General features: G+C 37.0%; 1 pseudogene; it reads left to right on the top strand.

Annotated features, from left to right (window-relative positions):
- The first annotated feature begins 2,776 nt into the window (after nucleotides 1–2,776).
- On the top strand, nucleotides 2,777–4,448 carry LOC107537083 (ATP synthase F(1) complex subunit alpha, mitochondrial pseudogene; annotated as a pseudogene).
- The last annotated feature ends 14,379 nt before the right edge of the window (nucleotides 4,449–18,827 follow it).

The following is an 18,827-nucleotide window of genomic DNA, read 5'->3' on the forward strand; positions in this document are numbered from 1 at the left end:
GCAGGATATTCTGTGTCTTCTTTGTGGTAGTAGCTACATAAGTGTATATGCTTGTCAATGTTTATTCCAATGTACACTTAAATGGATGCCTTTTATTATATGTAAATTATAACTCAATAAAGGTTATTAAACAAAAAAAGACAATATCAATAGAGTAAAAATGCAACCCATGAAATTGGGGGGGGAAATTCAAATAATATATCTGATAAAGTTACCTGGGGTTAATATCCAGAATATATAGAGAACTCCTAAAACTTAACAACAAAAAACAAACAACTCAATTAAAAAAATAGGCAAAGAACTTAAATATATATTTCTCAAAAAATATATACAAATGGTCAATAAGTACATGAAAACATCCTAACATCATTAGTTGTTAGAGAAATGCAAATAAAAACTACAATGAGATACTACTTCACACCCATTGAGATAGCTACTATTTTTTAAAAAAACACAGAAAATACCAAGTGTTTATGAGGATGTGGAGAAATTAGAACACTTGTGCACTGTTGATGTGAATGTAAAATAGTACTACCACTATGGAAAACAATGTGGCTCAAAAAATTAAAAATAGAATTATCATATGATCCAGCAATTCCACTTCTGAATATATACCCAAAAGAATTGAAAGCAGAGTCTTGAAAAGATATCTCTGTTCAGTCATGTTCATAGCAGCATTATTCACAATAGCTAAAATGTGGAAGTAACCCAAGTGTCCATCAGTGGATGAATGGATAAGCAAAATGTGATCTATACAGACAAGGGAATATTATTCAGCCTTAAATGAAGGGCATTCTGACATATGCTACATGAATGAACCTTGAGGATATTATGCTAAGTGAAATAAGATAGTCACAAAAAGATACATGCTACATGATTCTATTATACAAGGTACTTGAAGTAGTCAAAATCATAGAGACAGAAAGTAGAATAGTGGTTGCCAGGGGCTGGGTGAGGAGGAAATTGGGAGTTAGTGTTTTAATGGGTTTCAGTTTTGCAAGATGAAAAGAGTTAGGGAGGTGGATGGTGGTGATGGTTGCACAACATTACAGATGTATTCTATAACACTAAACTTTACACTTAAAAATGGTTAAGACAATAAATTTTATGTTATGTGTATGTATTTTAAAAATGAAAAAAATTAAGGAGAGAACTATTACTTATTACTTTACAAGTATCTTTAGGATCTCACTATAAAGAAACTGTCCTGAAAATCAGAGCTAATACCTTATAGGTGTAGTTTCTTGAAAAAAAGTGTTCATGGAACACCAATCGATAAACTCATCCTCAAAGAAAAGGACTTGGTAGGTTCTAGATCAAAAGATGGGCTAAAAAATAAACACATGTTTTGAAAAAAATATGTTTCAGGTAAGCATATGTCATGTTTACTTAATATTTTTTACCTGACTTTTTCAATTAACTAAGTAGGTAGAATTACTTTGGATGAGGGCTTCTATGTACATTGAAAATATTGTGTTAGGAATATCAGAAAACAGAAAGATTATGCCAAGGAGTTCACAGCATTCTTGGGTTAAATTTGCAAATTACTAGAATATGGATAAAGCAAGGCATGCATCTTAACGTCCATAAGTTCTGGGTTTGTACAGGATATTTCCAGTTTGTGTCTGATGCCATTATTACTAGTACACCCTCACATCCTCTCACTGTGGAAAGTGTCTCAATTTGTGCAAAAAATGTATGATCACCCCAACCACAATAGAAGGAAAAACATGCGTTTAGCAGTTTCATGGTAAACATAGTCTAAAAAGGCTACTCGAAGAAGTGGTATACCCTTAAGCAACTTCCCCAATTCCTCCACCCCCAATCCCAGGTAACACAATCTACTCTCTGTTTTTAAAAGTTCAGTTTTTTTAGATTTCACATAAGTGAGAGCATACAGTATTTATCTTTCTCTGTCTGACTTACCTCACTCAGCATGATGCCTTCAAGGCCCATCTATGTTTTCACAAATCACAGGATTTCCTTCTTTCCCATGGTTCAATAATATTGTTCTCACCACAAAAAAAGAAATGATAATTATGTCACATGATAGAGATGTTAATGCTACAGTGGTAATCTATAAATGCATCAAATCGGTATTTTTTATACTTTCCACTTACAAAATGCTATATGTCAATTATATCTCAATTAAAAAATTTTTAAAGTGACATGAAGAAAATTATAAAAACCCTCTGACATCCTGCTCCATCTCCTTCACTACAGTGATCCTCCAACCACACCTGGGAAGAACTGCTCTTGGTGGGCTGTACTCCACAGTTAGGAGATGGTTTCCAAACTGCTCTTTCCTCTGTACTTAAACTGCTGTCTGTTGGGAGAAATGGGCCTTTGAATACCTCCATACTCAGGAGGAATTAAGGACCATTTCCTAAAGTGGTCAACTGCAAGGGCTCCTATCTGCCTTAGTAACAGAGCAAAATGCAATCCATTGTTTCAGTGAACTATGGAGAGATGTCTTCTGGGCTCGAGGAACAATTTTTAAAACCTCTTTTATCATTGTAATTATAGGGGGGAAAAGCGTCAGGCAAAGAAAATTTCAAAAGAAGAAAACAAAACAAAAAATAGTTCATAGCCAGTCAGCCCAAGGCTGCAGCTGCAGAGGAACTACTGAGGAGCTGCAAAAGTGCTGTCCACGAGCGTCACTGTGGCTGTGGCCTGCGCCCTCCCTTGGCAGGCCGGGCTGGTTTCCAAAAACACTTTGGGATCATCCTCTATTGCTGCAAGGAATCTCCATGCCTCTAACACTCATCTTCAGAAGAATGGCACTGCTGAGATGTCCTCTATTCTTGAAGAGCGAATTCTTGGAGCCCATACCTCTGTTTACCTTGAAGAGACTGGGCCTGTCTTAAGTATTGGTGATGGTATTGCCCAAGTACATGGTCTGAAGAATGTTCAAGCAGAAGAAATGGTAGAGTTTTCTTCAGGCTTAAAGGGTATGTCTCTGAACTTGGAACTCGAAAATGTTGGTGTTGTCGTGTTTGGAAATGATAAACTAATTAAGGAAGGAGGTACTGTGAAGCAAACAGGAGCCATTGTGGATGTTCCCGTTCGGGAGGAGCTGTTGGGTTGTGTAGTAGATGCCCTTGGTAATGCTATTGATGGAAAGGGTCCAATTGGTTCCAGGACCCCTAGGCAAGTTGGCTTGAAAGCCCGTGGGATCATTCCTCGAATCTCTGTGTGGGAACCAATGCAGACTGGGATTAAGGCTGTGGATAGCTTGGTGCCAATTGGTCGTGGTCAGTGTGAGCTGATTATTGGTGACCAACAGACTGGCAAAACATCAGTTGCCGTTGACACAATCATTAACCAGAAATGTTTCAATGATGGAACTGATGAAAAGAAGAAGCTATACTGTATCTATGTTGCTGTTGGTCAGAAGAGATCCACTGTTGCCCAGTTGGTGAAGAGACTGACAGATATAGGTGCCATAAAGTACACCATTGTGGTTTCAGCTACAGCTTCTGATGCTGCCCTACTTTGGTACCTGGCTCCTTATTCTGGCTGTTCTATGGGAGAATATTTTCGGGATAATGGCAAACATGCTTTGATCATCTATGACGACTTATCCAATCAGGCTGTTGCTTATGTCAGATGTCTTTGTTCCTGTGCCGACCCCCTGGTCGTGAGGCCTATCCTGGTGATGTGTTCTACCTACATTCCCATCTACTAGAAAGAGTAGCCAAAATGAATGATTCTTTTGGTGGTGGCTCCTTGACTGCTTTACCAGTCACAGAAACACAAGTTGGTGATGTGTCTGCTTACATTCCAATGAATGTCATTTCCATCGCTGATGGACAGGTCTTCTTGGAAACAGAATTGTTCTACAAAGGTATTCGCCCTGCCATTAACGTTGGTTTGTCTGTGTCCTGTGTTGGATCTGCTGCCCAAACCAGAGCCATGGTGGCAGGTACCAGGAAGCTAGAATTGGCTCAGTATCATGAGGTTGCTGCATTTGCTCAGTTCAGTTCTGATCTCGATGCTGCCACTCAGCAATGCTTGAGTCATGGTGTGCATCTGATGGAATTGCTGAAGCAAGGACAGGACTCTCCCATGGCTGTTGAAGAGCAAGTGGCTGTTATTTATGCCAGTGTAAGAAGGTATCTTAATAAACTGGAGCCCAGCAATATCCCAAAGTTTGAGAATGCTTTCTTGTCTCATGTTATCAGCCAACACCAAGCCCTGCTGGGCAATATCAGGGCTGATGGAAAGATCTCTGAACAGTCAGATGCAAAGCTGAAAGAGATTGTAACAAACTTCTTGGCTGGATTTGAAGCTTAAACTCCTATGGATTCACATCAAATACCAGTTTGGTTTTGTTATTGTTTCTTCTAGTAATCGGTTCCATCTGTAAAAGGATTACTCTCATACTCCAGATGTACAGAAATCACCTTAAAAATAAAAGTTCCATATTGCTTGGTGAAGAAAAAAAATAGATCATAGACTTAAATGTAAAATGCAAAACTATAAAACTCCTAGAAGATACTATAGGAGAAAACCTAGATGACTTTGGGTATGGCAATGACTTCTTAGACACAACACCTAAGATATAATCCAAGAAGGGAATAATTGATAAGCTGGGCTTTATTAAAATGAAAAACTTATTTTTCTATGAAAGACAATATTAAGAGAATGAGAAGCCACAGACTGGAAGAAAATATTTTCAGAAGTCACACCTGATAAGAAACTGATTATTATCCAAAATTCACAAAGAACTTATAAGACTCAACAAGGAGAAAACAAATGACCTGATTTAAAAGGGGGCCAAAGATCTTAACAGACACCTCACCAAAAAAGATATGCAGATGGCAAATAAGCACAAGAAAAGATGCTTCACAGTATATGTCATCAGGGAAATGTAATTTAAAACAACAATAAGATACTACTACACACCTACCAGAATGACCAAAATCCAGAACACTGACAACACCAAATGCTGGCAAAGATGTGGAGCAACAGAGTCTCTCATTCATTGCTGGTGGAAGTACAAAATGGTACAGACACTTCATAAGACAGATTGGTGGTTTCTTACCAAACTAAACATACTCTTGTCATATGATCCAGCAGTCATGCTCCTCGGTATTTACCAAAAGCAGTTGAAAACTGATGTCTACACAAAAACCTGCACGCAGATGTTTATAGCAGCTTTATTCATAATTACCAAAGCTTAGAAGTGACCCAGATGTCCTTCAGTAGGCAAATGGATAAATAAACAGTGGTATTTCCAGACAGTGAAATATTATTGAGTACTAAAAAAAATGAGCTATCAAGCCTTAAAAAACACAGGGGAATCTTAAATGAATATTACCAAGCGAAGCAAATCTGAAAAGACTACATGCTGCGTGATTCCAACTATATGAAACGCTAGAAAAGGCAAAACTAGAGACAACAAAAAGATCAGTAGTTGCCACAGTTGCCAGGGAGTTACACAGCGGGGTGGGGGAAGATGAACAGACAGAACATAGAGGATTTTTAGAGCAGTGAAAACACTATATGATATTTCAATAATGGACAGTGTCACTATACATTTGTCCAAACCCATAGAATGTACAACACCAAGAGTGAACCCTAATGTAAACTATGGAATTTAGGTGATTATGTGTCAGTGTAGGTTCATCTTCCATAAAAAAAAAAAAAAAGTACCACTCTTGTAAGTGATGTTGATAATGGGAGAGGCTATGTATATTGGAGGAACAGAAGTATATAGAAAATCTTTGTACCTTCCTCTCAATTTTGTTGTAAATCTAAAACTGCTCTAAAAAAATAAATCTGATAAAAAAGTGGTGTTTGAGAAAAGTAATGAAGGGTAAATTTGATTTTAACAGGTGTAAACTGTTGTGGGGAGCAGGGCATAGAAGGAGCAGAAGGAAAATCATCTCCAAAGGTTAACAGGGAGTGGGGACAATTTAAACAAAAGCATCAAGACTGCAGGTAAGCACACAGCATGTTCAAAGAGCAAGTAATGCAGTTAGTCTAGAGCATATATAACAAGCCTAAGATCAAATGCCAAGTTAGGTTGTGACCATGGTGTGGCAGATCCTGAATACAAGGTAAGGAATCATAACTTGATTCCCTTGGCATTAGGGAGGCACTAAAGGTTTTTGAGCAGGAGAATGATGTAATTTTAGCATAGATATAATGTAGAAAGGTGACTGCCTTGTCCTTTAACTTCCACCCTGCAACAGTCAATACACTACATGAGTTATGCCTACTTACACAAACTTTGGACCATTTACTTACTGGCCATTAGGTACTACTGAGGCATTTTAAGGTAGAGTTAAATGTTTAGTTCTTCAAGTAAGACTAAGTTGAAGTATTTATCTCTACCTCTGTTCTTTACTTTGGACTTATTATTAAGGGTACTCTATAAACATAATTCTTAAACAGTACAGTATAGTAGTTAAGGAAGTGATTTGTAGAATCAATTATAATCATCACTCCCTAGCTATGTAACCTAGGTCAAGGATATAAGCTCTCTGAGCCTATTTCCTCATCTGTAAAATAATATCAGTAATAATACCCAATATCAGCGCTTCTTGTGGGTGTCACATTACAAAGTGCTTAGGATATAGCAAGTTCTCAATAAACAGTTGTCCTTGTAATAGTAGCTGTTGTGGTGGTGGTGGTGGTGGTTATAGTTTGTATAAGGATAGATTTTAGTGGATTTTTCAGGTTGACAGAAATAACACCATTTATAACATTATGCCTTTAAGAAAATGTTTTCAGAATTTCAGGGATGAGGAGAGGACTTCTTACAAAAGAACTTCTCACCCATTCACCTCTAATTCATTCATTCATGTATTCAAAATTGAAGTCTGAATAAAAATCTACTTCTATCTTGACATTCTTCAGGCACAACAAAGAATATATTTTGCTTCTGTGTTTTTGGCAAGCTTACTGTGTCTGTGATTCATTAGTGTCATGGAGCGACTGAAATATTTTGGTTTCTATCTCAGTTGAAAGAAATATTGTCATCTTTCCAGTGTAAAAAATTAAATGAATTCTGATATTTCTCTCCTTTTAAAAATCCTATTCTGATTATAATTAGCATATCCATTAGTAACCATCAGAGGTGCCACACTTAGCTGAAACAAATGCATTTATAAACCACATAATTCTATGCTGGGGCCTTAATATGACTCCATCATCAAATCCCATTCCAGGAGAGCATCTTACAAGTGTCTGAGCACTGCTGAGGACTCAGCAGGACTATTCCCTCACTCCTAAAAAGCTCTCACCTTCACCTAGTACCCTTTAATATGCCCCCTTTGGTTCACATGGCATGCTGATGAGAGAGCACTGTGAGACCCTCAGGTTATACAATCCTCAAATCACATTAGAACCAGTCTTGCTATGAATCACTTGTACAAACACTCCAGGCATTTGGAGTGTTACAGAATTGTGGCCAGACATTTCCATGTTCACAACTTGGATTCTGTAAAGCCAATATACCACATTTATTTCCCTACCCAGAAACATGGGTAGAAAGGTGATAAGGGGAAAGAGAATGGTGCTTACCAGTGAACAGGATAACAAGTTTTAGTGGAAAGTGCATGGCCATTGGTGTTCCAGATACCTGTGTTTGAATGATAATGCCATCACTTACTCACTATGTTACTTTGGGAAATTAATGTCACCTCTTAGAGCCCTTAATTTTCTCATCTGGAAAATGGGATAATAATAGTATTTATCTCATAGGCTTGTTGTTAGTATTAAATTAAGAGAAAAAGAAAACTATCCTGGCTGGGCGTGGCTCAGTGGTTGAGAGTCGACCTAGGATCCAGGAAATCGGGGTTCGATTCCCGGTCTGGGCACATGCCCGGGTTGCGGGCTGCAGCCGATCAATGACTCTCTCATCACTGATGTTTCTATCTCTGTCTCCTTTCCTTTCTCTGAAATCAATAAAGATATTTTTAAAAAGAAAGAAAGAAAGAAAGAAAGAAAGAAAGAAAGAAAGAAAGAAAGAAAGAAAGAAAGAAAGAAAGAAAGAAAGAAAGAAAGAAAGAAAGAAAGGAAACTAAAGCATAGCACGTGGTAGACACTAAATAAATATTAGTTTCTCTTAATGATTTGTAGGTTTCTATGACAAACAACAGCACTTATCAGGCCACTCCCTATGTGTAGCCCCTCTAGTCCTAGGCATTGTAGAATGTAGAATGATTTTTTTTCTGCATATGAAATAACCTGTGGTTTATTTTTGTGTTTGTTTTTGTTTTGTTTTTTTAACAAAGTACTACCTTAAAAAGATAGGGAGGAATCTTTGTTTCCCCTTAAAAAGAATTTTTTTCTCAATCCATTCCCACTCCTATACAACATGTCACCCTTCTAGACCAAGTTGAAACTGGAACAACAGAAGTGTCATATTGACTGCCCATCCTGAAATCACATAATTCTCTCTTGCCCAATGAAGCTCCATCTTCTCAAAAAAAAAAGTAATTTATATTTTTAAAAGTTTGAATAGTATTGCATTACAGAAAAGACTTGTAAATGGGCTTTGCTCTCTTTTTCATTAGTGTGCAATATTCCTTCTTCCTCCAACTCCAAACACCCATCCCCACAAAAGATCATCCAATGAAGATGTAAGCAGTGAGTACATTGTAGCCAAACAATTTATCCTGGTTCTCCTGCCCTAAGTGATGTTCATCAATCACTCCTAAACAAATATTTAGAAGGTTGCTGATTATTTTAATATGGTTTGATAGTTGCCCAGGTCTTTACTACCTATATTATGTATATTTAGCTAGTCAACTGAAGAGACAAGTTCTATGGCAAACATCAGGAACAGGAAAATGAAGCCAAAGAATACAGTGATATGGAGCAGTTAAACAGAGGATCAAGGCACAAGTCATCAATTCCATACTACTTTACATCAAAATATTGATAATTTTATTTACCCAGGTCATGAACATTATGAAGTCATTTCTTTTTAAAGAAACATTTTCTTCAATTGTCTAGTATATGAGAGATTTAGAGGATGCTCTCAGAAAGCGAACTCACTAGCACTTTTGTGGATAAATGAAATTACAGTTTGGGTGTAAGTTCTGATATCATCTATAATCTATACCTACAAATCAATCTGGAGGGAAACACACAAGTTCCAGAACTGGTTGTTTTAAATTATTGGCCTATAATCATTTTCCCCCAACCTGGTTTGATGTAGATTAGTCATAAATCATAAGTCTTATCATGTAGTACATGTTCCCACATTTTCTTAAATGGAGGCTACTAAATATAACAGTCTTTTTCAGATGCTCCAATGTCTTTAAAATGAATGGCAATTATTGCATTATGCTGAACAATCTATAATAGAAAATAATAATAAAGTGTAATACTAATGGTCCCTATGCTAAGTAATCCCAGACTATGGTACTTTTTGTGAGATTTTTATGGCTTATTTGTTTCCTTCCTCACTTATGCAAGTATAAGCTATTGTTTCTTACTATTATCAGTTTCCCTGTAAGCAGGTTACCCTTCTAATTTGCTTCAAGTATTCATGCATTCAAAAATATTTACTGACTGCCAATCGTGTGTCAGATACCACATTGGGCACTGGATATGTAACAATGAGAGATCAAGCCCCTGACATCTAGGAGCTCACTGTACATTTGAAAAGAGACAACTGAAAAAGCAATTATAATACCATGTGATATATGCTATAATAAAAGTAATCATAGGCTACTATAGAGACATATAATAGGGGTTGCCTAATTCAGACAGGATGGTGGACAAGTAAAAGATGTCAGTGAAGGATTACTAGAAAAAGTTATCACTGAGTTAAATTTTAAAGGAGAAGCAGTCAAAATTTAGGGGGTAAAAGGTGATTTAAGATGATGGTGCGGCAGCATATGCTTATATGGTAATCCAGGCAAGAAGTAATGTGGTCTTGAATGGTAGTAGCAGTTCAGATGGAGAGTAGCAGAGTGATTAGAGAGACATTTGGGAGGTATTATTTAACACAACTGAATTCATTGAATGTTGGGGTGAGGGAGGTACAGAGTCTAGAAATAAGCTTGGGTCATAGGATGAACAAAGGAATTATCAAGCAGGATTAAAAAATTACAGAAGGAAAAAGTATGAAGAGGAGGACAACATATTTAGCTTTGAACATGTCAGGCTGGGTGAATATTTTCAATAGACAATTTGAGAAATGGGATCTGGTGCTCAAGAGAGAGGGAGATGCCAAAGCTTTTACTCTGTGGTGGGTTTAAAAACTGGGACCAAGTTCATTTAATCTGTGCATAAAATAAGGAAAACAGCTCTAACAGAGGACCTGAGGAGCTTCTTATAAACATGAGTTTTATGGTGATGACTATTTGGCAGCCACTTTTGTGTCTAATCAGCATCTCAAACTTAACATGTACAAAACAGGACTCTTCATTTCCACTTGCACCCCAACATATTTTCCTTCCAGTCTTCTCCACCTCAGTTAATGGCATTCTACCACCCACTCAACTGCTTGGCCCAAAACCTAGGACTTTATTGTGTTGTGCTATTCTCTGTGTGTATGTCATAAGAATGATTTTTAACAGACTCTGAATATAGATACATTTACCCAGTAAAATTCAATTTTTACAGAATGGACAGACATAAAATGTACTTTCACTCAGCCAGTGTGGCTCAGTTGGTTGGGCATTATCCCATGCACCAAGAGGTCACTGGTTCGACTCCCGGTAAGGGCACATGCCTGGGTTGCAGGCTCAATCCCCAGTAGGGGGCATGCAGGACACAGCCAATCAATGATTCTCTTTCATCAATGTTTCTATCTCTTTCTCCTGCTCCTTTCCTCTATCTATAAAATCAATAAAAACACTTAAAAAATACAATGTACTCTGTAAAAGTAGATTTTCCAAGAATCAGTAATCTGCCCTTCGAATATACTGAGAATTCTAATATATTTAAATGATGATAAAAGAAAAAACTTTCTGACTTTGTTATACTTTTTACAATACACTGAAGCACAATAAAAGGCAAAAATCCAAAAAATCACTTGAGTCTTCAACACTTATGCTTTGAAATTTTTATTTCTGTTCAAAGAAAAGTCTATCAAAATAGAATTTTCCTTGAGCTTTCAGACAGACTGGGATATAGCTATTTCATTGACAGACACCCTCTTCAAGCTTCAGCCTCTAGCTACTACCTTGTGAATAAGCGCACTGACATAAATTATAAGGGTTTCTCTAGTGTTCAAGATCTAACCTCAAAGAAAGGGCCAATGGATCAAATAGCATTCCTGCAAATGAGGGATTTTAACCAAACTGCCCAAAGCCATTTGCATATGATCCTTGTCTCTGGGGACTTCCCCAGATACACAGGACTCCCAGATATTGCTCTGAGGTGCTCCCATAGATCCAAGAGTGAAGGACAATTATGTTTTTCAATCACAGTTAGGCTTGATCATGAGACTACACATCTCCTGACAGGGTCAGGTCCCCTTGCCAATACTTCTCTTGCTGCTTGAAATGGCTTGTTATGTCATAGTGGGCAGGGGATGGGACACTATTCTGAAAGGTGCAATTGAATTATGGAGTTTGATTTCCATCTGAGTGACGTAAGAATACTTTGTTCAGAGGCTTCCCTATTCATAAATACCTTCTCAGAGCAGCTGTTTCACAATCCTATAAAACCATCTGGATAATCAATAGAGTTTAACAATGAAAATTTTACTCAGGGATTAAAATATCAACTGTTATTCTAACCAAGATTTTGTCTTCTCACATCAGGGCCAGAGAGACTTGTACTTAAAATACATGAAGCTGATTGTGTGTACATGGGTGGATAAGGTAGGGTTCATGAACACTTAGCTGATTAAATTGTTTTCATAGTGTATTTATCTCACTGGGTAAAAGCTTTCCCTAAAAGAAGTACACTCTGAAAGAATTCTATTCCCCATATAAGCAGGGAAAGAGTCACGGTTAGATATGCTCTCAAATGACATAAAATTATACACACTGCTCTGTTTGCTACAGGTTCAATTGGCAGGAAAAGAGGTAATGTAAATACTGCTCTGCTGAAGCTCCTTATAGAAAGCAGCTGGAAAACATGGACTTGAAAGCCTCATGTGAGCTGATGGACACATACTGAATCCATGGTTACATCCACATCAAGAGAGATTTGCTTCACTAGGAAATTAGTTCTACTTAAACTGCTATCATCAACTTCTATTTATAGTTTATAAACATTATAAAGTGTTTGTTTTGGTTTTGTTAGGCATAGAGGAAAGAGATCCAGCATTATCCATCATAAAATACTGACAACTCTACCTTCAGTATATATGCTGAATCTCACCACTTCTCACAATCTCCACTGTATCTATCCTGGTCCAAGCCACTGTCATATCCCACCCGGATTACTGTAACAGCCTCTTTACTGATGGCTCTGATGCTGTACTTGCCCTCCCACTTCATTCTACTCCCAAAAATGTACCCATAGTGATCTTATTAAAATAAAAGTTAGATCAAATTATTCTTTTAATGATACACCCCATCCAAAATGGATCCCCATCTCATTTGAACTGAAAGCCAAATTCTAGTAGAAAGAAGCAAGGCTGAGATTTTAGCCAATTCTGTCTCCAAAGCCTGCCCCCTTAGCCACAGCTTCTAAAAAACTTTGAACTTGGAATCTGGCCTTCAACTAGTTGCCATCTTTAGTTGTCTACTGTTCCCATGACAGACCTGTTCTATTCTGCTGCTCTCTGGTACTCCAGACCCCTACTGTGCCCTTTCATCTAGGCTTGTCTTTTCCTGCTTGTGCCACCCATGAGGAACTTTTCCCTACAAATCCCCCACCCTCTATACTCAAACATCACATGCTCATCATGCATTTATTCATCATTTGAGAAGTATGTATGAGCCTCCTACTACATGCCAGGCACAAGGAATACAGAGATTAATGCTGCCCTCAGTCTAAGAGCTCACAGTTTAGTGAAACAGAAATAAGTGTTTGCAGACTAATGGAAAGGTGTCAGTAAAGAGGAATCTCAGAGATCAGAGCCACGATCTCTCTGAGGTGACAGCTAGCTAATGTGCTAAACATCTGCCCTCACAGATTAAAAATGTACATTTTTAACAGAAACCTTCTAGAGAAAATGACTGAACCTTGGCCCAGAAGAGTTATGCTAATGGCAGCAACTCCAGGTTCTGTAGTAAGCTGATAGGTTTGATATATTAGGACAGGGGTTCTTTAAGAAGACTCTCAATTAACGTCAGGTAGGTCATTGCTTATTCTGGTTACAAAAAGGGCATCTCCTTAAAGAATGGTCATTATAAAATCAATGTTTTTCAGGGGCTAGTAAATAGGGCCTGGCTTCAAGACTACCCATTTTGTACTCAGGTGCACTTGTTTCAGGGAAGGTGTAATCAAGGGCCTATTTTAATCCATGTAACAATAAACCAGAATGTAACATGTAAGGTTATTATGGAGATTATAAGACAGAAATTCTGGGAAAACACAAATGCACCCAGTTTCAAAATCAGATGATTCTGAGAGTAAATAGTGATGCAGATGTGAAGTTAGGAGTTACGAAACTACACTGAAATGGTACAGGACTAATGGTAGCAGTTGTCAAAATGTAGATTTTTTTTTCCTTTTTCTTTTCTGGATATTTGAATAAGTACTTTTTTAAAAGTTATTATTTATCCCACTGCTAGGTATCTACCCAAGAGAAATGAAAACTTATGTTCACACAAAAAGCTGTATACGAATGTTTAAAGCTATTATGCTTTATTCATAATAGTCAAAAAGTAGAAACAGTCTAAATGCCTTTCAAAGGGTTAATGGTTAAACACCTATGGTGCATCAAGCATCGAACACTACTATAAAAAAGAAATCAATACACACAACTTAGATGAACCTTAAATGCATTTTGCTAAGTTAAAGAAGCCAAATTCAAAAGGCTACAATATCATGATTCCACTTACATGATACTCTGGAAAAGAGAAAAATGGGTGTGTGGTTGTCAAGGGTTAGGGGTAAGGGGAAGGTTTGACACTAATGAGGCAGCATGAGGAACTCTTCAGAGTGATGGAACTGTCCTGTATGGTACCGGTGTTATACACTCCAATATGTGGTTGTCAAAACCCCACAGAACAGAACTATGTACCACAGAGTGAATTTTACTGTATATGAATCTTAGAAAGCTCAACCAGAATGCTGGGGAGAGGGGTGATGGACTGCAGACTATGGCAAATGAATCTAACTGTATTACAAGTGAGTCACATGATGAAGTGGATGGGGAAGAACAGGAGCTGACCTAAATTACTTTGAAGAACAGGGTGTGGACTGGATACTATAAGCCTAAAAACCAAAAAAAATAGTATACAAACACTGCACTGTAGTTCATAAATTTTTTTCTCATGGGTGTATGGCTTAGGGATTCAGAAACTACTTTATTCATATATTACTAGGGTTGAAAAATAAGTAAATATAGATAATGAAAAACAGGTTTCTCAGTGTCAGAGAAAAAAGGTACAAATAAGGAAGGGAAGAAGGATAAAATAAACTTGTGAGCTGGATTCGAGTCATGTACCTATGGATATATACCACAATATGGATTTGTGGGCTTTTTTTTTTCTTAATGTAATCCAGGTAGATACAGAAATATAGATGTGAGCATGTATAAGTTAGTATATATATATTTCCTAGCTATATACACTGAGATGGGCTGGAAGCAGTGATACCCCAACAGCAGCACATTTAAAGCACAGCTCATGGTTTTGAAATACCTTCTCCATTAAACAAATGACTGGCTGATTTCAGAACTGGTGTAGGGAAAACAGAAGATAAGCCTAGCACATCTTGTGGTAGTGAAAATAAGCAAAGTGCTTTTTTAAAAAAAAGATAAAGGGCATGTTGAAAATGGCACAGGAGCCAACCTGAAAGAGATTTCAAGATATTTCAAATGGCTAAAGTTGGAACAATTTGAACAAAGTAAATAAAAATAATATAGGATTATAACCCAAAGAATAAAATAAACATCTAGTAGTCTGTTCTGGCATAAATAAATAAATCTCTCCTTTTTTTTTCTTTGATTAATTTTTTTATTAAATTTATTGGAGTGACAATGGTCAATATGAACATATAGGTTTCAGATGTGGGTTTCTATGTTACAAGAGCTGTATATTACTCTGTGTGCCCCCCCCAAAAGTCATATATTCTTCCTTTACTATATATTAAGACCCCCTTCCCCCACACCCTCCCTCTGGCAACCACCATACTGCTGTTTGTGTCCATGAGTGTCCAAGACTCCACCGAAAAACCATTAGAAACAATAAACAAATATAGTAAAGTTGCAGGGTACAAAATCAATGTACAAAAACCTCTTGCCTTCCTGTATACTAACAACAAAACTTCAGAAAAGGAAATGAAAAAAAAACAATTCCCTCTGAAATTGCAACCAAAAGAATAAAATACCTAGGCATAAACTTAACAAAGAATATGAAAGACCAATATACTGAAAATCACAAAGCATTATTAAAAGAGATTGAAAACGACACAACAAAATGGAAAAATATCCTGTGTTCATGGTTTGGAAGAGTCAACATAGTTAAAATAAATATCCTTCTTAAAGAAGAGTTCCAATTTTCCAACTAATAAATGTGTAAGGAATGAGGGAAATAGAAAATCACCATTAGAACATCACAGTGATAATTGCTACAGGCAAGATCAACTGATGAATGTTAATATTAGTGGGCAAATTTTAAGCAGAAATAGGATATTTGCACACTTTCTAAGTATCTCCCCCAAAATATTTAGTAATTACAAAGAGAAAAAGTGTAAGTGTACAGTGGAGAATCTTGGCAGACACCACCCCACCAATGGATAAAGATTATCATTACCCATAATATATGGCAACATCACATGCCCTTTGATAGACTGCACACAAAAAAGGGCACATCTATGTGTCAGCCTTTCTAATGATGTGTAACCTCAATCTAATCATAAGAAGACACTGGAAAAGGCCTAGTGGAGGGATTTTCTACAAACTAACTAGCAAGTATTCCTCAAAGATGTCAAGGTCATAAAAGACAAGGAAAGACTAAAGAGCTGTCACAGATTGGAGACTAAAAAGACATGACAACTAATCTCATTTTGAGGTCCTGAATTGGATTCTCAAACAGAAAAGTGATATTAGAAACACCGGTGAAATCTTAATAAATTCTGTAGGTTAGTTAGTTGTATTGTACCAAGGTGATTTCCTTAGTTTTGATAATTGAACCATGGTTACATAAGATGTAAACATAAAGGGAAGTTGGATGAGGGGTTACACAGAAATACTCTGTACCATATTTACAATTAGTCTAAAATTAACTAAAAATGAAAGTTTCAAAAATGAATAATTTTTCACTGAAAACAAAAGAAGTAAGTCTAGTAATGGAAAGTACCAGATGCACACTCTATTAGTAGTTACCACTCATACACAATCAATGAAAAGGAATATCATAACTTAGAGTGAAGAATAAGAAAAGGGCATATATATTAACTCTTTCTTTGGCCAGTGCCTATCAAGTACTTATGCCAATTTTTGTCACTGTTTTTAAATAGCTTTCTTACCACTTAAGTGGACAGACAGGAGAAATCACTATTGCTGCCTAGGTGAATATTGGAATGCTGAAAGCAATTTATCTGTTTATTCATGTATGAAGAAAAATAAAATTTCTCAAATTTCTTCCCCCGGAAAGTTGGAGTCGTTGCCTGCTACCATGGGAAATAAATTGAAGGCTCAAAATAAGCAACCAAGAGGCCAAAACTACCTTGGCTTGCTCAAAGTAGAAAGTGTGTAAGAACTCTTCATGTTCTTTAACTGTTCTTACCAGGCCTCTGGAGGCACTGGAATGGAAATTAGGATTATAAGGTAAATACATGAGACTACATGGCAGCCTAGAGCATCCCCAGACTAGCCATATTTAAATCTAGATTTAAAACTTCATGAATATAACACCAAATTGCATCCAATACCTTGGGTCCCAATGAGAACTATCACAACCATGATAAATAATAGTAGCTAACAGCAATACTTGGCACATTGCTTAAATTAACACTGCTAACCCCCACAACTGCCTTATGAGATAGGTGCATATACTGTCTTCATCATTAACAGATGAGGAAATTACTCTCTACTGAGGTTAAATAAATAGCCCTAGTCCCACAGGCAGTAAGTAGTAGAAACAGGTTTTGGACCTAGGCAGTCAAGGTCCAGTATCCATGGTCTTAATTATTATGGTATGGTGCCTCCTCATTAATGCTATTGTCAGAGAGCTCTCATTCTGAAATACCTAAGCATTGGGAACCATATTGAGGAATGTGGAGTTTTACAATACAGAATTGCTATTTTGAGCCTTGTTATTACCAAGATTATGCCTTCTGCTTAGGCATATTATATATTCAGTTTGAAAATTTACAAAAATAACACTTGTCTAGCAGTTGACAACATGCTCCTGGCACAGTCACATTTCCTAAGCATGCGGCAGAATTAGGGCATGCCCATTCAGATCACTTTCACACTTGAATTTAAAAAATAATCCCTATACATAATTGTGAGAACAGTCAACTGAGAAGTGACCCAAGCAAACCCATGGAGTTCTCAGAATGTCAATCCAACTCCTGGATTTAGCTGTCATGAATAATGTGGGTGTTTCCAAGGCTCCACTAAGACACTGGTCATTTGTTTATATTACATAGTTATTCGGGGATGGTTTAGAATGTCTTAGAAAACTATACTCAGATACCATTTCGTTATTCCAGAGAATAGTCAAGTCTGCATAGTCAAGAAGGATAGATTTCAACCATTAATCAGGAACATTTAATTTAAATCATTTATGCTACAAAAAGTCCACTCTTAATGCTTGAGATGATCTTATTGCAGTCTCCACAATTCTAAGATAGCATAAGCCTCAGTTTTAGGAAGTAACTACTATATACTCGCATGAATATATAAAAGGTTTACTTATCAACTCTGCTGATGAACCAAAGCGGGAAAGGATTAACTAATTCACTGGAAGGCAGAATTCCAATTCAAAATATTTTCAATAGGCTAAAAACAACAAAAATTCAATTACACAAATACAAGTTGGGGGAAAGCCTACTTGACAACAGCCGTTTATGTGCAAAGAACATGAGGACTTTCGCTGACCACAAATGCACTTGAATCAATAGTGCACTGTGGCCTCTAAAACGACTAACTTTAGAGATTGTAATCTGAATTGACAAAATTGTGTCTAGTCATTCTTTCTGTATACTCAGCTGACCAGTTCACATCTGGAACACTTGTCCAGTTCTTGGCACCACATTTTGAGAAGCAGTGGCAGCCTCAGAATTTCTATATAGAAAGGGCTTATGATACTGAAGTATTTAGGAGTGAGAAATTATAATGTCTATAATTTACTTAAAGATATTTCAGTAAAAGAAAAAATAGATGAAGCAATCAAGGCAAAATGTTAAGAACCGTTAAATCTAGGTGATGGAGTATATGGGAGCTCATTATGTGAATCTACTTTTCTGTATGATTGAAATTGTCATACTAAATGGTAAAAGAAAGAGGCCTCAGCAATCTGGTTGGAAGGTGGTTGAAGTGGCTAGGAAAATTGTCTTGAAACTTCATTTACATAACAAGCATGTGTTTTTTCTTAGATGATATATTTATTTGAAGTGGCTTTGGTGGGGATGAAAGGAGATTTAGAGGCCATAAATTAAAGTTAGTCAAGGTATTATCATTGATGAAAAGTCTTAATAAGTCCCTTACTCCAGGCTTGAAAAGGACCACAGAAAGTGTTAAGGGGCCCGGCCGGGCATGGCTCAGCGGTTAAGCGTCGACCTAG

The sequence above is a fragment of the Miniopterus natalensis genome, chromosome X (genome assembly GCF_054644295.1).
Source record: "Miniopterus natalensis isolate mMinNat1 chromosome X, mMinNat1.hap1, whole genome shotgun sequence".
NCBI classification, from domain to species: Eukaryota; Metazoa; Chordata; class Mammalia; order Chiroptera; family Miniopteridae; genus Miniopterus; species Miniopterus natalensis.